The sequence below is a fragment of the Lepidochelys olivacea genome (assembly GCF_965140295.1).
Source record: "Lepidochelys olivacea isolate rLepOli2 genome assembly, chromosome: 12".
NCBI classification, from domain to species: domain Eukaryota; kingdom Metazoa; phylum Chordata; order Testudines; family Cheloniidae; genus Lepidochelys; species Lepidochelys olivacea.
In genome coordinates this window covers 12,076,097-12,093,668 of record NC_140422.1, presented here as the reverse complement: position 1 = coordinate 12,093,668, position 17,572 = coordinate 12,076,097, and the positions used below count along the sequence as shown (strand labels likewise).

The following is a 17,572-nucleotide window of genomic DNA, read 5'->3' as shown; positions in this document are numbered from 1 at the left end:
CCAGCCTGAGCCTAAGGAAGACATGTGAAGGGGGTTACGTTGTATCTCGCCAAGAGGATGCTAGTCTACTGCAGTCAATGTAAGTTAACATCACCTACCTGTTCACAGGGCTAGAGGAGGGAGTACAGTACCTTAGGTTCTATTAGAGTCAAGTAGGCCTAGTAAACCCAGGCCTGGAATGGATGGGGTTGGTATGAAGCGAAGATGCACATAAACAAGGAGCTAACACTTGCACTTAGTCATGGTCACACAGAAACACCTAACAGTGTCTATCTTTCCTTCAAATATTTGAACCTGGGCAATCTTCATACTAGAAAAACCCAAGAGTCACTCTTATTGGTACAGAAAAGTGAAGAACTTGTAAGGTACCTTTTTCTTTGTCTCTCTTTTTGGAGACTGAAAGAGCTTTGATCAAAGGAAGAATGTGTCAGTCAAAAGAGGAGGAAGACAAAACCCTATTCACTGCATATTTCTATCTGAAATTCTTAAGAGAAAGGTCTGCAATTTATTGTTGCAGGAGGCTGAGGCAACAGTAATTTAGATAATTATGAGTGTCATAAGAGTAAGTATTCTGTTGCATAAGAGGACTCTGGCAAGAAACACTTTCTCACATGACATTCACCGCCCATTCTAACAAATGAGTAGAGTACACCATAAGAAATTTCAAAAATAAAAGTTTTAGACAAGTTTATCATGATGATCATTCATTTTATATACAAAAAAAAATCTGTGACTTTGTTTACAAAATAGTAAATGTTACAAAAACAGTTTCCAAAGAAGTGTCCTTTTCTACAACAATTGAAGAGTTTTAAGAATGACTGTCATTTGATAAATAGGTGAAATTAACTATCATTAAAACCACTTAAAACTCCTCCTTTCTGTTATCCTTCTCATCTGGACAGTAACTGATAAGGAAGATTTCAGGGAGGCTCAGTCATTGATGGCAGGATCTAGAAAAGAAACAATTTTATAAACAGTTATCATTCCCATCCACCATTTCTAGCTATTGTATTTCACTAATGGCACTTAATTAGGTTCCTTCTGCTACCAGCATCAACACAATGCACAACCGGCTTCATACAAATCACTGCTCACTGTTATATTACATCTTATGCTGTGAAAATGTTGCAGTGATTGCATCCTATCAGGTTAACAGCTCATATAAAAAGGTAACATTGACACAGTCCTATTAACGACCTACTATAAATTGCTAATACAAATCAGCATATTAGCAGACAGAAATCAGAGATTACATATTAACATGTAGTTTATTACTTGCTGCGCATACTTGAACTCAACACTATTATATTTCTCTTCGAGAAAAATATCCTCCCTTCCCACAAATATGACTGCAAATGAGATGGGCTAAAGTTTGACAGAACTAGAAAGGAAGAGAGCTAATGCAGCAAGTCCTCCAAAAAGATCATCACATCAGCTGGCTGAGCAAGCAATGTATCTAGGAGGAAAGGAGGACAAGGAATGGTCAAAGAAAAGACTTGAACCTTGCATAACGAGGACAATTGCAATGCATCCCTAGAAGATCTAACGCACTACCACCTGACTTTCAAGCATACAAAAAGAGACCAATATCACTATCCTATTGTGAAAGGGGCATCACCATCATAGCTGCTATTTTATTTCACTGCTAAGATCTGCTCACACTCTGTTGCAACCGTTGCCATCTTCTGCACTCTGCAGTCTCCTCACATACATTGCAAGTTAATGCCAGCTGAAGTTGGAGGAAGGCAAGAGAGACCACCACAAAGCAAATGGATTTCATCATCATTTCTCCCACCTTCCACTAGGCCATGCACCTATTTATTCACTGTGCTGACCCAATGTATAGGGTTTCTGCTACTGCTTTCCAGCAGCCTATTTATGTGACTATAGGGAGAAAGGATCTTCATTCAGGCAGGAAGTTAGTTGTCTTTTTGGGTAGCAATTACATCCTCTTTCACAAAGAGCAGCTTAACTAAGAGAAGGACCATATGCTCCTTAAAAGGGACATCAAAATAAATATGACAGGTCAGTGCAATCAATAAATCAAATGAATGAAAAAAGTGTACCATATCTAAAATTAAACGAGTGCACATAATAAAGATGCAGAAGACAAAAAAAAGCTACCCTTGTTTCTGAATTATTCATGAAGCATGTAGCTCCAGCTGTTGCCACCAGCCCAAGGACATTTTACTTTGGGAATGAAGCTTTACATTAAAAAGTTAAATTTTCTTTTACAAACAAGAAAAAAGGAACAACTGGGTGGGTCTTTAAAGAGAAGCAAAGTGCACTCTATCATCTTCTTCCCAAGCATTTAAAAGGCAAAATACTTACAAATCAATTCACATGTAGTTTCTCTGTTTCTCTCCTACAGCTTCCCTATTTCCCTCATCCTAGACATTCATGTATTAAACCTTTCATGAACTTTTAGCCAGTATGGTCGGGTTGGAATCTTTGAGCATCATAGAGCTTTGGTGTATTCTTTTAAGGTCGTCTCCCGTGTTTCAGTGTGAAGCGACATTGACTTTCGTACTTTGCTTTACATTTCAGGAAGAGATTTAATCAATCAGTTTTTAAATTCATCTGATATTAACCATTAGCCCTTAATTATCAAATACAATACACAATTTGTTGAAAGCTATATGGTTTACATAGAAAGCACGACCTCTCCTGTCCCATGCACATATGACACCACAACACAGTATGAGATGGGACGATGCAAACCCTGGCCCAGGAGCTTACAATAAGTCTGCATAGCATGGTGCTGCTGCATAAACAATGAGCTCTCCATAATGCATCATCTATTATAGGAGAGCTCTCCAAACTGCTTTGGGCTGAGGGTCTGATTAGATGAAAGCCACAAGATATCACCTCCAGGGCAAAGTTATTTAGAAATTATACATTAACTTTTGCTTGCTGTGATTTTTTTTTTTTTAACTGTGCTTTCTCCTCCCCCAAAGAAATCACCCTTTCATCTTCTCCTTACTCCTTCCCCTTTTTCTCCCTCCCCAGCATGCACTTATTCTGAAGGTAGAAATCAAGTGAGTTCCTATCCTGGGCAAGAAGGTCCTATATGGATATGACTGCTGTACACAGAAGAGAATGTTTCAATGACAGCAGACACCGCATAGATTGGCAGGGGGAGAAGGAGGCTGGAGTGGATTTGGGGGCTATGGTTCTTGATGGGAAGTGGATCCATTCTTCACATGTGCTTTATCACATTAGCCCTGAGCCTGTACTTCTAACTAATTGAATGGAAAAACTTTTACAGCACATATTCCTCTTCTTTGAGCTTACAGACAGAAGAAATACAGCCACGTGTCTAATGTGCATTTTTATTAATTGGGGCTAGGTCCTTTCTCATATGGCCCACCACGAGGCAGCTATAGTTTTTACTTTTATTTTCGTAATAAAATTGCTTTTTTCAATTTCTGGGGTCTGTGTTATTACTGCATATGTATAGATTTGGAGGGGGGGGAGTGATGGAAAGAGACAAATTGGGCAATGAAAGTTGAGCAAGACCATACTTAAAAATTCAAGTGGCCACGTTTTCCATTTAGATTTGCACAAATAGATCATCAACTTTGGACGCAAACATTCCACCTCAAGAAATCAGTACACCCTGTATTTCAACTGGATACACTACCATTTCAAGAACACCTCAGGAATTTTATATCCATGCACTCTTAGAATCATAGAATATCAGGGTTGGAAGGGACCCCAGAAGGTCATCTAGTCCAACCCCCTGCTCGAAGCAGGACCAATTCCCAGTTAAATCATCCCAGCCAGGGCTTTGTCAAGCCTGACCTTAAAAACCTCTAAGGAAGGAGATTCTACCACCTCCCTAGGTAACGCATTCCAGTGTTTTACCACCCTCTTAGTGAAAAAGTTTTCCTAATATCCAATCTAAACCTCCCCCACTGCAACTTGAGACCATTACTCCTCGTTCTGTCATCTGCTACCATTGAGAACAGTCTAGAGCCATCCTCTTTGGAACCCCCTTTTAGGTAGTTGAAAGCAGCTATCAAATCCCCCCTCATTCTTCTCTTCTGCAGGCTAAACAATCCCAGCTCCCTCAGCCTCTCCTCATAAGTCATGTGTTCCAGACCCCTAATCATTTTTGTTGCCCTTCGCTGGACTCTCTCCAATTTATCCACATCCTTCTTGTAGAAGACAAACACACTCAACTGTGCAGTTTGGTTAAGTAGCTAACCAAAAGCCTTGTGCATGCGTGCTAACTATCTTAGTGTACACCTTGGTTTATTAAGCCCAAAAGTAAGTTTGGGCACCTCTCCTCCTAGATAACTTCAAGTAACCGTTTGAAAAAAAGACTGATGAAGAATCTAGAAATTCAGCACGTTTTGGAGGTAGGTAATGCTTCTGTAAGGTCTGATACCATGCTCACCACTGTAGTATCTCAGAACCTGCCAGTTACGAAAAGCACACTAAGGGTTTGAACCAACACCTGTTGAAACAAATAGCTTCTTTCCACTGGTCAGCCCCTATATGAACCTCAAAATAAACAACTTAGGTGCTCATATAGAGATGATCCCCTTGCCTAGTTTCCTTCCTTCTTTGCTACTGACCACTGACAGGCAGAACAGAGACACATCCCTACACCTCTTTCCACTACGTCTTGACCTGTTTTCTTCCTTTCTCAAGGTTTTGTTCCATGTGCACTGCTTTGTTCTTCCACCTTTTCTTAAGTTTAGCTCTCACAAAGCTGAGCTGAAATTTAGGAGAGCAATATAAAATTGTCAGCATTTTAGGTCCTAAAATGCTGACAGAGCTCTAACTGATCAGATTAAGAAAAAACATTTCCATCAATCACCTGGAAATCATGTAATATGCTGAAAAGGAAATATAAATCAAGTACTTGGACATCATCTACAACAACCAAAAGTCTCTAGCATAAACACCATGAAGTAGGCAAAGGTGCTGGATAGTCTCAAGCTCTCCAGTTACGGTCCCCATGGCAATATGGACTCAGTGACTTCGGTGGCAAACATTATACGTGGGCCTGGCCTAGAGTTCCAGGTAACCAGGCATTTGCCGAGTGGGTTATCTTGGGCGTAGACAGCAGGGCCAGAGCTACTGCCTACCTTGAAACAAGCCGCACAGATTTTCAGGCAGAGCACACATTTGTTTATTTCCGAATGAAGAAACTTCCTCTTTGCCATGCCCCCTGCTGGAGCCACTGGACAGAGCTCATGCACTGTCACTCAGGAAAGGATGATGTGGCTAAGCAGATGTGGAGAGAATTTGGGACACCTTAAAAACACTCCCAGGGCAATTTGAGGTCAAATAGTCCAGCCATGGTCTCACAGTTCCAGATTCTCTTGACTTTTACTGTCATTCTGCTTCTGCAATTGTATTTACCCCCTCTCAACTATTTTTACAGATAGTCAAGTTTCCAAGCACAAAGCCCAGCCCCTAGCAAACTAACAGATGTAGCTCGTATCACATCCTGCTTCAGTTTGCTCAGTGAAACCAAAAATGGAATGTGCACCTCATTTTCCATGACTGCATTTAACCCCAAGAGATTACAAAATTCTCCCGTGCAATATTGGAAGAATTTTCTTTCACCTTCATAAAGATAGGAAAACATCTTCCTGCCAAGAGTCTGACACACTAATTGAACTAAACTGCAATCTGCATTTGTTTAGACATTACCTATAAGTAGGGTGACCAGATGTCCCAATTTTATAGGGACAGTCGGATATTTGGGCCTTTCTTATATAGGCGCCTATTACCCTCCACCCCATTCTGATTTTTCACACTTGCTGTCTGGTCACCCTACCTATAAGCCCACCATTACAGATTCACTAGATGATTCTAAACAATATTATTTGTGATGATCCTAAACATGATACAGACCCATACCGATACAAGTGAAGCCCTACACACACACACAAATTACTTGCACATATATACACCGTTATTCAGCCTTCCACACACAGTACATATACTCAAATAAAAGTTGGATATTTATTAAAAAAATCATTCCATCATGGGATCAACACAAACTGTAATACAAAAATCTGCACCTAAAGGTCTTTATGGCAGGGATCATATCTCACGCATATACAAGATGCTAGACACGCCTATAATACTGCATAAATTACATTTAAATTTAAAGAAATATCAATTGAAGATTCTCATTTGGTAAGAGGCATGTAAGGCTACAAGGTACAAAAAACATTCATCATGGTAACTAAGATTTATGACATTGAACAGAGGCTGATAAAACCATCTTTTTAGGTTGTTAGAGGATTCAGCTTACAGAATAAACATCAGTATGTCCAGGGAGATAAGGAAAGATCAAATTAAAATTACAACTTTATTTTGATGCATGTCCATGCTTAACATTTGTGGAACACATTTAAGAATGCCAATAGGCTAGCTGAATAATATTTTTGTGAAAGACATTGATATCTATAGTTTCTCTACCTCACTCCATAATATGCATTAAACAATTGTCTGATCTGCCGTATTCTTTAAATAGAAGGAAAGGAGTTGGTTTAAAAAAAAAAGTTCTTTAGCTTTGTTAGGCTGCATTGTATTACTGTTTAAGAATGAGTTGTTTATGAGACTGTGCATTTTCAACCAGCTAATGTAAAGAACGAAAGCTTCTCGCTACAAGCTAAAAAGAAAGTCTTTACCATGCTCCTTGAAGAGCTCATTTTCACATTACTCAGGCTTCATTATGCTGAATCAATATTCGTTTAGTCACTGGGGTTATTGACATATTTTAAAATAAAAGTATACCCTTCAGCTACTGCACTCATTACAGGTAATTTGTCTTGTCAGGGAACAGGGAATATTATCCCAGTCTTTCAGGGGCTGACAGCCTATGGAAATACCTCCCTATGGTTACAACTGTAAATAATTTTAAGGTAAAATACTGAGAAAATCAATGACTGTTTCCTGCAATCTGTCACAAACAAATCAATCATAATCTGCACAGCCAGAGAGTATGATTTGAAGGAGATGAGAGCAGATGTAATTCTTAGCTGGAATCTCTCATTTCAAAATCACTTCACATAACGGTGTCATCATTTAAACACTTAGCAGTCGCTGGAACTGCCGCTCAGAACATCCAGTTGGACAAAACCAGAAGGAAGAGGAGGAGAAAATGCCATCGCTGTTATGTAAGCAAACATTTAATTTAAATGGTTGCTGCGTTAGTAAATTTCAAAGATAGAAGAGCTATGCTTGCCTCCATACAGAAACTCTGAGCTAATCAATGTTGATCTTCCACATATTCACTATAAATTAGCCTCTGAAGATCGAATGAGCATTAAAAGGAACTAAAGCTAGTTTTTAACATAAACCAACAAATAGGGTATTAGTATTTAGCCAATAGTATTGCCAAAAATATTTCCCCATCTTCATTTTCACTCTCTCAAGGTGTTTCATTAGAGAATTAGAAAGGAAAATTATCCATAGCACCTGTATCTCGTTATGAACAATACATTTCAGTGTCTGTCCACCAGCTAATGAAAATTTAAAGTTGAAATAGAGTAAGTTTACAACTCAACTTTAGTGTGGTTAATCGATGTAGAGTACCAAAAAAGTAATAACCTGCATAAATTAGATATAGATATAGCATTCAGAGATTATTATATATGGAATTACATTTGATCAATTTATACATAAGAATTAACTGCTATGCAGTCAAAGAGCTATAAACTGATCTTTGTAAGTGTGAATCATTTGTGTAAAAGTGAAACTAAACTAACCTATTTTAAAGAGGGATGCTAATATCTGACAAATAATTTGCTCATTCATTCTTCTCTTCTAAAGGCTTCATTTCTTGACATGCTGAAATGTTTGAGACACTTATGTGGATGTTAATGGAGGCATTGGAGATTAGTTGCAGCAAACAGGAACCTTGCCCAGACAGAATTCCCACTTGCTCAAGGCAAATTTTGCTTTGGAGTCTAAAGATTAAGAAACTAATTCACTAAGGTGGTCAGGAGGATCACCATGTATAGGGCTTATTAGCACAGAATTCATTTCAACCATAGCCAGATTCCTATTCGTGAGCATTTTTATTTACATTTCTCTCAAACAAAAAACTGACAAAGTCAAAAAGGCAGATATTTGCCTGCGGGTAGGAAAAATGCATCTTTTTCTCAATTATAAATATTTTATAATATTAGGGCATAATTTAAACCTAGGTAAGATTATTGGCATGTAATTATACTTTAAAGAAAGATTTAAGTCTCTCTACCCCATAGCAATACTGTATCTTAAGGCAGGTTCTTTACTGATACAAATTGAACATTTTTTGTTTGTAGCAAAATAAACTTATTGAAAAAAGATAAAAAAAGAGTTAAGATGCGTCCAGCAAGAAAATTACTAAAAGCCTGGTCCAGAAGAAATAGTTAAGGCCTTAGAGACTGCACAAGTCCAGGAAAACTGCAAATGCTGGCTGTGAAGTGAATCTACTTATCCAGGGGAAAGGATAATTGTTGTGTAAGGCCAGAAAGGAAAGAAATCACTGACAGGGAGGAGAGCGCCATGTGAATGGGCTGCATGTCCTCACTAACCTGGTCTCCTCTATATCCCTGGATGAGATCTAGAATGAAGCTATCGGATAAAGACACCTTCAGGTTGCTCAGCCCTTTTAAATGTCTTTGCTGGCCAACTAACACTTGCTAAGGGAAGACTCTCCCTAGCTCATTAAATCATTTGGACAGGGAGAAGAGGCACCCCGTGTTCAACATGTTGATACTTCCCCAACATCACTCCCCTACATCAGACTGTCATTTCACATACAACAGTCACCCGATTAGGGTGGGTCAAGAATCACAGAAGCAATAGATGGAACAGATTTTTGTGTGCGGGCGAGTTTCTCCATTTGTAAAAGGGGGATAATGACACTTCTCCTTTGTAAACAAAAACTAAATACTAATTACTGTCATTATTAGGTCACCCAGTCACATCTCTCTGAAATGTAGGATTCTTTCCTAAAATACATTTTACAGTATTTTGCCAAGTACAGATTCCCAAAAGCTACAGTTGGAAAGGTTCAAAGGTTCTATCCTTGGAAAGGGAGAGGTCACAGGAGGTTGCATAATGCTTGGCATTACACAACTGCTCCTTGAGTGGAGTAAACCCTCAAGAGAGAGCAGCGTATGGTGCTGCATAGCCTGGGATGTTTATAGGGCTTCCATGGGTCTGTCCCACAGATGCTGTTTGCTGCTGGACAAGACCTTAAAATATTACGAAGACTTGGGATTGCTGGGGGGACAGGGGGAGGAAAAATGAAGTCATTTGATAAGGAAGAAGAATTACCTCCATCTTTTAAATCTTGTGATCATTTTCTTCTTCGTATCCCCCCTTGGCACAGGGAGGAAATATCATTGATGGAAGGACCTAGAAGAGAAAACAGCAGTTTTATTTACAGATTAGTTTTTCCTTCACCACCCAAATTCTTCATCTATTTATTTTACTTGTAATTCTGATTTTCAAACGTCATGGATATCAGTACAAATACACATTTTAAATGCAACCTCAGCTGCTCTTGGAATATTACTATAGTGCACTACTATTACACTTATGTAGTAAAAGAGGTCTAAAATAATTGTCATGTTAGCAGTACCCTACCTACTGAATCTTATGAAATCTCTCAGGTATTTGGAAGCAAAGAAGAGAACATCTCTGGAACAGATATGGCTTAATTAGCTCCCTCCAAAACAGTTTCTCCATTCTTCAGTCTTCCTTAGATCAGTCTCACTTTGCTTGTCTGAAAAAGAAAAACGAAGTTGTTAACTTACCAACAATAAAAGTTACCTCCTCTACACATCACTACAAACCCCAAATCAACTCAAACTTTCTGCATCAAAAGATATTAACTTCCTTTGTATTATATGAAAGTGAGAGGTAACCCAGCACCAACAGCAAAAAGTACCAGTGTGATGGACAAATCTTATTTATGTGAATATTATGTGCACAAACAAAACACTCACCATTACTTTTTAATAAGATTTAATAGGATTAAAGACAGCTGCAAGGCAAGCATGCATTCTGGCTTTGTGTGGGGCCTCTTCCTATATTCAGACACCCTTGGTAGGATGGGCTGCTGGAATCAACTTTCTTGTTGGGGATCTTGCTGCTTTTACTCTTGTCTGCACTCTACCGAGCTGGAGAACAGATTTTTTTTTGGAGGGGGTGGGGGGGAAAGGGTAATCTTGTTGCCACTTAAAGGACGCTGTTTCCCTTGGTAACACAACACGTGTATGCAAACAATGCATATTCCAGTCTCTTCACCCATCTTCCATTTATTTGGTTTGCTTTCACATCCAAAGATGTACTGTGTAAGATACCACTACATTTTATTAGTACATACATAGGACTGAGCATCCTCTGTTAAACAGCACAGTATACATGTGGTGCATATGGGGGGTGGGGGGCTAAATCACATCACCTATTTTGGTGTTAAACTTGTATTCATACACTTTGAGTCTTGGAATTACATCTTGCTTGACTCCTGCATCAGTATTAGCCAAAAATATAGCATTTGCTCAGTAAAAAGAGTCTAACAAATAATATGCATTTCTATATGGTAGCAACCCGGATTTGAAGATTTTAAAGGTTTCAGAGTAACAGCCATGTTAGTCTGTATTCGCAAAAAGAAAAGGAGTACTTGTGGCACCTTAGAGACTAATTTATTTGAGCATAAGCTTTCATGAGCTACAGCTCACTTCATCGGATGCATACTTTCTTCTCCTCCCCCAGTATGCATCCAATGAAGTGAGCTGTAGCTCACGAAAGCTTATGCTCAAATAAATTGGTTAGTCTCTAAGCTGCCACAAGTACTCCTTTTCTTTTTAAGATTTTAAAGAACTTTCACAACATTCCTTATGGGTAAAACTGAGGAAAAGAGATTAAGGGACTGATTCAAAGTCACATGATATGTCAATGGCAGAGCCAGAAATAGAATGTACAGTCCCCAGTTAGCTACCCGACAGCCTCTCACAGATGTCTCCCAAAACAGTCAATTCAGAAACTCCTAGATCATTTTGCAATCCCATATTATTGAATGCCTGGTCTCCTGGTGGTTTTTAAGGCTTAATCAAAGAGCTAATGGAACAAGTTATACCACAAAGTGTCCGAACTTCTTGCTTTAAATAATTTAAATTGAGCTAGTTGTTGATCTATCTATTGAAAAGCAGATAAGAAAAAGAACTTACAAAATATCAAACTGACTGAGCCGTCTCCTTCCAAAGGGACTCTCAAGTAATCTAAAGTAAACAGCATCTCAGAGAGATAAAGAAAGTTCTTCCCTGTAACAAACAGGAAGTCGGCATAAATGAAGTCATTCCTGCACGGTTATTATTATAAAGAAGAGCTAGGCATTTTTTTTTTTAAGAATGACAGAGTATTCTTAATAAAAACTTCAAACAGGTTTTATAGCTGCATATTATCCATTGAAACCGGTCATAAACAGCACTGTAGCATTATTTAGTGCAACTCCAATACGGCAAGAGTCACAACCCATTTTATTTATAGTGCAAGCTACAATGTTAGTTCTTGGCTTTACAGTAGCTGCCATTTCTGTAGCTATTCTATCCCAGTACATGGCAATCTGGAATTTGCTACTTTGTTACAGGATATGAAAGAAGATCTCAGGGAAACTAACACAGTGTAACTGGAAACAGAACACCCAAATACTACACTATACGTTAGTCTATAAAGAATACAGTGTGAAGAGAACGGAGACGACTTTTGTAGATGCCAACAGAGAATACTTCAGAAATAACCTCAGAATTCACTATCTGTGACAGGAATGCCTATGAACACTGTAGAAGTTACATGCTTATCTATGGGAGAGGCTGAATATTGCACTTATGAGAAAGAGGAAGCCAGGAAGAAAATTAACTGCTTGGGAAGGGAGGGGAGAAATGAGAGGGGCAGAAGGAGTGAGAATCATCAGCTGTAATCTTTTTATGCAGAAGAGAAATTCTTACCTAGATCTATTGTAATCACCTTGATATGACTCACTCAGCTAGCTTTTCTTTGTAAGACAAGTATTATTATAGCAACAAATGAAGATATCACATGAACACATACAGTTAAGGTGCAGGAAACAACTGCAAGAATTGATGACTTTCTATTGGCTATGTTTCCACTAGTCACATTACAGATTAGAAACTAGAAATACTTAGAGTTAAAAATTACAGAATTAACAGCTGTTAAAAAGAGTTCTTCATGTTTGAAACTAATAATGTCTCCCTGAAGTTTCTAGGCAAGAGATATAGTTGATCTTCCACACAAACAGGTACTCTCTATTACATTTCAATAAAATAAGGTTGATAAATATGAAAAAAAATCATGATGAAAGTAAAATACAACCACTTTTTGAACATTACATTGTTATTAAGATCAAATTCTGTAAATCAGACATCTATTACACACACACACGACCAGATTCTACCTTCAAATACACCCATAAATCCGCAGTGACATGAATTGAGCCATATAGGTATAGCTGCAGAGAAAATTTGGCTCAATCCTGAGAGATACGGAGTACCTGTGACTCCTGCTAGAAGTCATTAGTGTCAATGGGAGACACAGGTGCTCCGCTGTCCTTCGAATTTTGGCCAAAACACTAGCAAACAGCATTGTGCATTGTCTTTCAAATGTGGACTGAACTGAAATTAGATTAGGGGCTCAGTCTAAGTGCAGACACCGATTGACTGAGAAAGTAAAAAACTTTCATTCATGTTGAACATTACCATTAAGGGAAGTTCTCTCCATACTTGCACTGAACTCAACAGGAACTAAATGTATATATGGAAAGGAAGATAATCTCTGAAGACATATTAACTTTATATCAAGCCAACAAATTTAAGCAGATAGCACCATTTATGTAAATTATGTGAACATACAAGAAAACAAATAAAGTTCCAAGTTCACCCACAATAGCAAGATATTTCTAGTTATATAAATGCAATTTTAGCCCCCAATAAAGGAGAATATGCTCAAAGTATTTAAAATAAATATATGGTTTTGTCCTGTACACTGTAAAATTAGAGCTTATATGAGTTCATCAAAAGTTACTAAAATTTATATCCACAGATTATTTTCTATGAGACAAAAAGTTGACGTATAAAATATTGCTGACGGGAGAAGGGAAAAAAACAACATTCTGAACTACATAACATCTGAAGGTTAGGCAAGAGGCAGGCAGAAACTGGACAGGGCTTCCATCTATTTATCTATGAATTATCTCTTAAATCTCCATGATTACGAGCAACCGAGTGAGTTAACAAATGGATATTCAGACCAAGTCAATTCAGGAAGAACAACATTGAAGGAGTTAAGGACACATCCTAGAGAGCCCTTATGTATAACAAACCATTTAGCATAGATAGTTTCAGTCTTAAGTACAGATTCTGCAAGCCTTACTCATGTAAGTTATCCTTTGGAAGCCAACAGAGCTACTCACATGAGGAAAAACTACTTGTGAGTAAGCACTCTACTTTTTCTGCTGCAACTTCTGCCAGTGGTTTTGGTGCATTATTTTGCTAATAACGTATTGCTTTAAAGTAGCAGAACATAATTTCCCCCTTTTCTGCACTAATCAATTTCATTTCCATGGAATTTTGAAAATGAGAATGATAGGCATAACAGGAGGGAGGGGGAAGGGGCAGGAAAAATCCTATTTTTTTAAATAAATACTTTAAAATCACAGCAAACCTACTGTGTGTGTGTGTGTTTTTTTTTAAAGGGAGGGGTATTATCTGGGAGTCCCAATACTTTTTATTATTTTTAACAAACATGCCAAGCCATTTTTCCTCCCTTATCATCATCCTCTCTTACCCAGAGAAATAAATTTTCTAGTATTTTCTTGCTTGTTAAATTTTGAAGTTTAGATTTCATAAACAAATATGCTTCTAAAAAAGCCCTCTCTCCCTTTGACGTTCTATAGCTATATCCTCCCAGTAGCAGTTTGCACATCAAGATTTTATTTTGTAGTTAGTCAGTGAACACCTAAAGTCAAATAATCTGGTAGAGAAACATCATAAAAGGTTTTATAAACATTGGAGTCTTCCTCTTCCTCCACCCCTGCAAAAAAAAAAAAAAATCAAAAATCACATCTCCTTTCATAATTCATGCCAAAAGACGACATTTTCTCAGGATCTTAATTAAGATAATGATGAACACCTGTGACGGCATTCTTTGGCAAGACAGCTTTATCAATCATAATCTTTTAAGTACGCTTAAAAAAAACCAACAAAATCATATGACAGAAGCAATCTGTTGCCTTTCCTCGTGCTAGTTTTAGCTCACTCTCTCTTCACACACAAGCACACACTCAAGAATGATTAAATCTTTAAAGACTGTAATAGAAATAGGAGCATTGGATTTTAAATTTCAAACTGAAAGTAATTATTAGAGTAAGTCTGTTAAGACATATATCATCCAAGATTCCCATTTTTTACCTTCATATACGAAAAAAGTCACCAGAGTACATCTTTTGTATTTATAAACTATTAGCGCTATGGTTTTGAAGTATGCTGTTTACTGCTCTAATTTCAAAATGTTTTCTTGAAAAACCGCAGCTAGTCCCTAATACACATTCATAAACTTTGTTTTATTTACTACTTTATCAGTACACCATATGTTTGCACATTTTAAATGAAATTAGCCAAATGAAACCATGGTATAGAAACAAATATGTAAATTCAACTGCTGCTACATTTGTGTCATAAAATTCTATGCAGTCACTTCAGGTCTGATCTTCCAAACCCTCACTCATGCCAATAATCCCATTGGAGTCAATGGGACTACAAAAGACAGCAAGAATTGTTTATAAAGGTTTGCAGCATCAGTCCCTCACACTACATGTCACACAAAAAAGAGCAGTTTTGATTCTCTGTACAGATAGTTTTAAATTCTCAGTTTAAATAAAATGAAGGGTGCAGACTAAGCCTGTAAATCCTACCCATCGTTAACTAAGATTTAAATGCTAATATAACAGAAGGTACTGTTGACAGCCTAGTTTCTCAGAAATGTATAAGGTACAAGCTACAAGATTTTAAAGAAATAAAATTGCATTAAAACAGCTTTGCTGACATAAAATAAAAAGCAACAAGATAACAGACCCATAAATTCAAAAGCTACTAATTACAATCAATGCATAAAGAGGAAGCATATGCACCATCAAGGCTGTTAAGGGAAAAGTTAATCCAATGTTTGTTAATATAACCATTAAAGCAAAAAAAAATAGCCTTAGAATCAACTTCATATTTCCCTTGAATCAAAGAGCTGAACAGTCCTGTAAAGCAGATTAATCTTAGGCTTTCCTATTTGAATATACTTCTATGATAGGAAAGTGACTAGTAAATCAGTAGAGCTATTAATGTGCAAATAAAGCAGAAAATAGAGACATCTTTAAGAAATGAGTCTCAAACTTGACATAAAGTGAAGGTGACAACCACAGCAATGGAACCATAAACTAAATGTTCCAATATCTTGAAGAATTATCTCCAATTCTTTTAAAACTGCAAGGAATATAACAGTGGAATAATGTAGTGAGGATGTCTATTTGATAGACACGTTCATGATGGCATAAGCCCTCTCTTGCTACATTTCATTAATCAACCCTGGTATTATACAACAGTACATGAAATTGGGCGTAAACTCAGCGCAATTTGGAAAAAAAAATGTTACTTTAACAGAATGTCAAAAATTAAGAGGATAATTTTACATGACATTAACCTTACCTCCTCCTCAAAAAAGTCAGATACACAGGAAAGAAGGCAGTTAAAACTTCTGCTTCTCTCTACAAATAAATTGGCAAGGAAGAACGGTTACTCATTCTACTCACATATAAACTGAATGTTAAACATATAAAACTTTACCAGATGATATCTTACTCGTTGAACAAGGGGTATTGTCAGAAGATTATGACAGAAGCTCTTTCGGGGCGGGGGGGGGGGGGGGGAACAGGGACAGAAGAACAGAGCACTTTAAAGCGATAGCTAAAATTAACCCAGTGACAAATACCAGTGACATTGTGCAGCTGAAAACTGATCAAAGTGCACACCTGTGTGGATTGAGTATGTAAGAGTGCGTGTGAACCTGGTTTTAACAAACCTTCATGGTTACCACAGGCAAAACCCACATGAATGTTTAAAGAGGCAACCATGCACAGCTCAGCTTAATACTAAAAAAAGAAAAAAAGAAAAAGAGAAAGGAACAAGACAAAAAAAGAAAAACAAGCTAAAGCCCCATTATATACTGATCATATATATAGAAGAGATATCAGTCTTCTCAGCATTGTGCCTGAGAGATTCCAGGAGATGCATTTAATCTAACCAGGATTTCAATAAGTCATTTTTTATAATTGCATGAATTATTCCAAAAACCTAAGACAAATAGGAGCCTCATTTATTTGCTCCTGAATACTAGAAAACTGTGCACAAGCACAAAAAGGGACAACAGATGTGACTTAAATCCTCCAAAACACAGACGTACTTTGATTGTCCGCATACGAATTTGGAAGCTTTCACAGACGTGGGTTTAAGTTATTAGTGAATAATAAAAAGAACCACAAGGGGAAAACGGGGCTCTTTTTTTTTTTTTTTTTTTTCGCTCCCCCAGAAGCTATGTTTAGCCCAGGACTGGCTGCCAATCCCAAGGGGATGGCTGCTGATCCCTTCCCTGCCCCAGTACCATTGGAGGTGGGGTTTGGAACCCCCCCCCCATCCGTTTTGCAACAGTCTCGTGCATAGTTACCAGCCGAAGCACCAGATCTGCTTGCCCACCCGTCACGGCGGGGACGGAAAAGAGCCCCCCGGGCTGACAGTGGCCAGCGCACCAGGGCGAGGCGCGGGGGCAGCTGCCCCGAAGGGCTGCGGGGACAACCCGGGCTCCGCGGGCGCTCTCAGCCGCAGGGGGCCCCCCAGGCAGCGCTCTCCATCCGCCAGCCGGGGCCACGCCCGCTCCCCTGGGGCGCCCCCTAGCCCACGCAAGGGGTGACAGCCAAGTGGCCGCGGCCCGCGGGGATTCCCTGGGGCGGGGCCGCCGCCGCCCGCCCCGGCCCAGGCCGGACTCCCCCCCCCAGCCCGCCAGCCGAAGGAGCCCCGACCCCAAGAGGCGCCCGGTTCCGGGTCGCTCCGCGGCAGGAACCCCGGCTCCTCACCTCTCGGCCAGGGTGGCGGGCAGCGCCGGCGCCGCGGCCCCGCAGCGGAAACAGGCGGCCGGGCCGGGCTCTATTGGCCCTTAGCGCCCGCATGCCCCCTCCGCTTCCGGACTCCTCGGCAACGGCGCCGCGTTCCGCCTTCCCATGAGAGTGACAGCCGGAAGGACTAATGAGAGGGCGATGGAAAAAAGGAAACCGAAGCTACTAACCAATCAGGAATTGAGACTGGGGACTGGCTGGGACTTCTAGGAACAGGGGCGCTTGGGAAATGTAGTCCTCCCTCGTGGTGCCTCTGGACCAAGCGCAGGTACAGAGAGGAACGCTGCTCTCTCCTTTCATATTTTCTCCCGTCCTTTTTTCTTTCCCTTTCTACTTTTCCTTTGTCCTCGTCTTTCTCCCTTTTCTCTCCTATTT

At 39.1% G+C, this 17,572-nt stretch overlaps 1 long non-coding RNA gene across 6 annotated transcripts; it reads right to left on the bottom strand.

Annotated features, from left to right (window-relative positions):
- Positions 1-712: 712 nt before the first annotated feature.
- LOC311529111 lies at positions 713-17,299 on the bottom strand. Of its 6 annotated transcripts, none has more exons than XR_014713767.1 (7): positions 17,159-17,299; positions 15,738-15,796; positions 11,976-14,076; positions 11,199-11,291; positions 9,613-9,751; positions 9,301-9,381; positions 713-950 (listed from the first exon to the last, which is right to left on the bottom strand). It is a non-coding gene; the product is annotated as an uncharacterized lncRNA (long non-coding RNA). The 6 variants fall into 6 exon arrangements; XR_014713768.1 differs by having other exon boundaries at positions 12,744-14,076; positions 17,159-17,298; XR_014713772.1 differs by lacking the exon at positions 17,159-17,299 and adding an exon at positions 16,753-16,984.
- Positions 17,300-17,572: the final 273 nt, after the last annotated feature.